The following is a 6,000-nucleotide window of genomic DNA, read 5'->3' as shown; positions in this document are numbered from 1 at the left end:
CCCATTCCCCCAAAGGAAGTCAGTCAGAACAATAACGGCGTCCAACAGAAAGAACCTAACAGCACAGCTGAAAGAGGTAACCCACAGCCCTTATCAGTCCATGTAAATCTTCCTATTGAACAAGTCAGGAACAAAGTTGAAGAATACTCTGAAAGATGTCTGGTCGGCCTGCTTTTTGGCCCGCGCCCGTCGAAGGAAGCAATGAAAGCCTGGATCCGAGACAGCTGGTCCTCCATAGGAGTTGAGGTAACGCTCACGTAAGCACTGGCCAAAGGATACTACATTTTTATGTTCAAAGAGGCTAGCATGGCTATGAAAGTCATCAGCTCGGGACAATGGATGTTTAGGCACCTCCCATTTTGCTTTATGAGGTGGACTAAAGACTTCAACCCGGATGGCCCAAAATCTTCAGTTTACCCTGTGTGGGTAGAGCTCCCCAACCTACCCATTCACCTTACTCCTTGGATCAAAGCCATCCTAGCTCCTTTGGGTCAAGTTCTAGGCACCAAAGCCTTCACTGACTACAATCCCGCATGGCACCCCCAAGTTCTCGTTGAACTAGACCTGTCTCTCCCCCTTCCGGAAGAGATTTCCATTGGTTGCGGGGAGTTTTCCCTCTCCCAACCAATTCTCTACAAGCATCTTCCAAACTCCTGTTTTCACTGTGGAAAACAGGGTCATCTCATTAGGAATTGTCCCATCAAGAATCCTCAAATCATTCTTCCTCACCTAGCTAACAAAGCTCCCCCCCCTCAGCCCTTGGTCCAGTCCCCCCCCTCCTCATCCAACCCGCCATCCATTCCCAAAGAGCCTGATGTGCCAGTAGGCAGCAGACGAAAGCCAACTGTCAAACCTAAACCTGCTGTGCCTATAATAAAGCCTAACAGGTATTCAGTCCTGGCTGCCATTCCAGAACCAGGGGCTACTGAAGAGGAACAGGACTGCGTGGAAAGTACTCCACTAAACAAGCTAAGACTAGAGAAGGAGGTGGATAACCTTGACGATGCAGAAATGGGTACTGTATCCAGCCCAACAAAGGGGAACAGAACCGGTACACAGACTGATTTACCGAATGACATGGAGATCAGTAAAGAGCTTAAGAGAGGGAGAGCTCAACTTGGAGCCACCCCCCAATCAGCCACCAAGGGAGGAACTAGCAAACCCCCCAACAAAAGATAATGAAAATTACCAGCTTCAATGTAAAAGGCCTAACTGACCTGAACAAAGCGCAACTGGTCAGACAGTGGCTTAAAACCAAAGGCCTCTTGGACATCATTGTTTTAGTGGAGATTAAGACTACAGGAGAAGAGCTGACCAGAAGGCTCAACACTGTCTCTCCCGACCACTTCTGGATTCACACCCTGCATTCCCAAGGAAGTGGAGGCTTGGCCGTGGGAATTCACCTCGACCTCAGTTCCGAGCTGAAGGGTTTCCACATAGGACACAACAACCAATGGATTGCAATGTACCTCAACAACTTTACTCTCGTGGGAATCTATGCCCACGGACCTCAAAAACAAAGGACTGAAACCTGGAACTCCCTCCTCAGCCTGTAGGCCCCCACCCTCATTCTGGGAAACTTCAACATGGTAGAATCCCTTCAAGACAGGTTCCAAGCCAAGGGGCAGGTCCTATTTGGAAGAGAGAAGCTTGCTTGGGAGAAAGTCAAACGCAAACTCAATCTGCAAGACCTAGGCCAGGAAGGAATTTTCTCATGGCAGAACTACTCAACAGGGGAGCTCAAAAGGAAAGCCAGGCTGGACAGAGCTTATGCTAGCAACAAAATTGTTGCAAAACATAACAGATGTGAGTGTCAGGTTGACTCTTCGACCTGCATCTCTGACCACTATCCCATTATCACCACCACGGATAACCAGGACACCAGGCACAAGGCTGGCTGGTTCCACACTGATCCTACCCTTTTTAAATTACCCCTGGTCAAGGAAGAGATAGCCCAAATCTGGAAATATTTCTTCTCTCTCAGCCTTCCCCCGGCTAAAGCCTGGAACCTCGCCATCAAGTCCACTCAAAACCTCCTAAAGCAAGTAAGGAAGGAAGTTTCAGCCCACCGGACCAGTAGGCTCAGGAAACTGCAATCTCAGCTTCGGATACAGGAGCCTTCTTCCAACCCTGAAAACCTAAACCAAATCAGAGCTCAAATCAAAAGGGAGGAGGAAATAGCCCTCCAGCAAGCCAAGCTCTTCACCAGAGACTGGTGGGCAAGTAAAGCTGATAGACCGAGCAAAGAAATGTTCAAGATGCTTAAAGTGAAACAAAGACAAGAACATCTTCCCCTCCTCTGCTTCAAGAATGGAATCAAGGCCAGCAATCATGATGAGAACAAGCAGCTCCTAACTGATTACTACAGGGACATCTTCCTCGAAACAGGACCCCCCTCTCAAAGCAAGCTAAAAGCCATGCAGACCATTAAAGAGGTAAGGGAAGCCACTGTTCCTCCTAATCTCGCAAAAGTGCTGGAGCGGGACATCTCTCACGAGGAAATAAAAAAGGTAATAGTATCTCTCAAGCCTAATAAAAGCCCAGGGGAAGACGGATTGGCTGCTGAATTCTACCAAACCTTCAGCGAGGTTGTAGTGGACCCTATCCTCCAAGTGTGGCAAGAAGCGATCAAATATGGAGCATTGCCCTCCCAAGCTAATCAAGGTCTTATCAAGCTCATCCACAAAAAAGGTCCCAAGGAGGAAGTTGGAAACTGGAGACCTCTTACAATGCTTAACAGTGTCTACAAGATCATCGCCAAAGCCCTTGCCAACCGTCTGTCCGAGCACATGGATAGCTGGATAAATAAGGAACAGAAAGGTTTCATCAAGGGTAGATACATCCTAGACGCCATCATAGCACTTTGGGAAGGCTTTGAATATGCTGAAAAAACTAATCAGGATTTTCTCTTCTTAAAGATCGACTTTGAAAAAGCATATGACAGAATACACTGGGATTTCATCCTCCAATCTCTAAGGGATATGAGCTTGGGACCTCAATTCACCCATATGGTCAAAACCCTCTTCGGTAATGCCAAAGCCAAGATAATTTACAATGGAGAGCTATCTGCCCCCTTCCCTCTCCAAAAGAGCATCAGACAAGGTTGCCCTTTAGCCCCCCTCTTATATGCCATAGCCTCAGATGGCCTTAACTGGCTCATCAAGGACAAAATGAAAAAAGGAGAGTTAGCTGGAATAAAGCTCCCTAATGGAGATCAGATGTGTACACAGATGTTTGCTGATGATACCAACTGCCTGATAGCCAATGAGGAAGAAAGTATAAAGGCTCTCTGGGAAAGCTTACAAGTCTATTGCATGGCCTCAGGCTCTTCAATCAACCATTGTAAAACAGGCATCAAATCACTCATAGATCCACCACCTAATTGGCTTATGGAAGCAGGATGCAACCTACTCCATGACGGTGAGATTTTCAGGCTGCTAGGAATACCTATGGGCTTTAAGGTCACTCTAAAACAAAGATGGCAGTGGGTCATGGAAAAGATAGACAATAAGCTACTGAGATGGAAAAGAAGACAGCTCACCTTGGCAGGGAGGATCATGATTCTCAACCACTTCATTCTGCCCTACACCATCTTTTTTATCAGCTGTTGGCGGCCACCAGATTCTGACCTTAGCAACTTTACCAAGCTGTGTAGGAACTTTCTCTGGGGCGGTGATCCCTGGAACAAGAGCATACCCAAAGTCAAGTGGGACATATGCACCACCCCTAAAGCAAAGGGAGGACTAGGTATCCAGGACATCAGGATCACTGCCAATAGAATGGCAGCTAAATGGATCATAAGAGCATGTGCTAACCCCTCTGAAGATTGGGCCCAGCTTCTCCTCAAGGATACCCCCAGATTTGTTATCACGGGATTCAATAAATGGAATAGCCTACCCCTGTCAACCATAGTCATATCCAAGTTCTCCATCTCCCCCAAGGGCAGTCAACTAGTGTCCTCAATATGGAAAGCTTGGAACAATGTCAAAATGTTCCTAAACCCAGCCCCAAACCTTCGCATTTCTAATGGTGCTCTGGCCGGGGATTCCTGCTGGTGGTCCAGTCTCCCTTTCCCCCCCCTTCAACCTGAGGAAGCCCAAATAGCGCTTAACCTACACAAGAGAGGCATAGTAACATGGGCAGATCTCAGAGATCAACAGCTAGGAACCTGGCTTTCAAGAGCTGATTTAGTGGCAAAATACGACTGCAGGACCCCGGAGCTGGACCTCGTGCAAAGCAGAACCTCGAAGTGGGACCTGCAGGAGACCTGGAAGCCAAACTTCCCTTCTGCCTTCAACATCTGTGCTTACCAATGACAGGTAGTAAACCTCTCCTCCCCATCCCTAAGTTTACAAAATCCCCACCCATCCACCTACCCCTCAACCGTAGATGGCACTTGCAGTGGGACCGCAAAAAATGGTACAACAGCCTCAGGAACCTCTGGAAGCCCCACACTGACCCCAAGAAGTCATGCCTAGCATGGCTCATTGCTTATAGAGCACTATGGACCCAAAGCAAGGCAGCCAAATTCAATGTGGCCTCTAATCAATGTGCCAGATGTGGACTCCCAGAAGACGATATACATATTTTCATACAGTGTCATCACATTTCTCAATCTCTCAAAGAACTTCAAAACACAGCATCTAAATGGGGCACAGATCTATCCTGGAAACAGATATTACTGGGAGAAGCCATAGGATGTTCAGACATGCTATGGAATGTCATTAGAACCGAATATCTGTGGCATGCATGGATGCTTAGAATAGCAGCAACGTTCAACAATTCAGATATCAAAGGTCCCCCGCTGTCTGTCAGTTTAAGCACAACATGCAGCAGGTACTGGTCTCAAAGATTACCTTACCTAATCAGCTTAGAGAAAAAGCTAGAAATTAAATGTAACAAGAAAGCCTCAGACTTCATCAAACATAAACTGGAAACAATCAGAGGAAAAATCAGGTTAGTCATGACTAAAGACAGAACTCTGATTGACATAATCTGCAGACAGTAAAGTTGATCTTCATACAGTTAACAGACATCAGCAGGTTCTCTACAAACCCACAATCGGAATCAACGGACGAATGATTCAGGACTCATTCAATGCACAGTACAAATGACAACCAGTCTCCTGCAAGTCGACAGAAACAAGGAAGGACAAGTCCCGGAAAGTGACCTGCAAGACCAACTTGTCAGTACCAGCCCATGCATCGACCTCAAGTCCCGCCACATCAGGAAGGGCAGATACCCGCGAAGTCCCCTTTGCCCCCTGCAAGAATGGTGGAATACATCAGAACAGAGAAGCGGAGCTTCAAGCCAATCATCACCGCAGCGGGGAGTAGCTGGCACCGACACCATCTTCATGGAACTGCATTCAGTACAAGGCCCATCAACTCAGATGACGATTGAGATAAAAACAAGGGGCCTCAAAAGCTAATATCAAGGACCACAAGTTGATGCATGACATCAATCCAGATTAAGCTGCAAGCAAACAGACCTGACTCGAGCCCTCGTGGAAGAATCACAAAAGAGAACACCTTAAGAGTTTACCAAGCTCGGAGGAAGAAGGTATCCTGCCAAGGGAGGAGTCCACCCTCTCTGAATCGCCACCAAAAGGATGGATTGAAAGGACGAGCCCCTCTTCCGATAACCAGCATCTGCAGACGGTTGACGTGAAGGAGATCCTGCAGAACTCCTTCAGCTTGGCATCGGCGGCAGTTACCAAAGGGGTAGCACTTGCTAGCTGCCGCCTTCCTTCACAGGCCAGTCTCTTCTCTAGCAAGAAAGAAAAGAAAAGAATCATCCCAGAAGGTCTGCCCTCCAGAAGCCTGTCGCGTGAATCTGCAAATCAGTTTAAAGCACCAGCATCCTCCCCCAGATTGGAGAAGAGTGGGCGGAGCCAGATCAGCCCGTGATGGAAGAGGCAAAGGAGGAAGAGCCGATCAGCAAGATGTAGTGCCCATGCTAACCCCAACCGGCGACCAGAGAGACAGATGGAGCCGGCGG

Source organism: Cibotium barometz, chromosome 11 (assembly GCF_041138505.1).
Source record: "Cibotium barometz isolate CiBa-2024 chromosome 11, ASM4113850v1, whole genome shotgun sequence".
NCBI lineage: Eukaryota > Viridiplantae > Streptophyta > Polypodiopsida > Cyatheales > Cibotiaceae > Cibotium > Cibotium barometz.
This window is presented reverse-complemented; position numbering follows the sequence as displayed.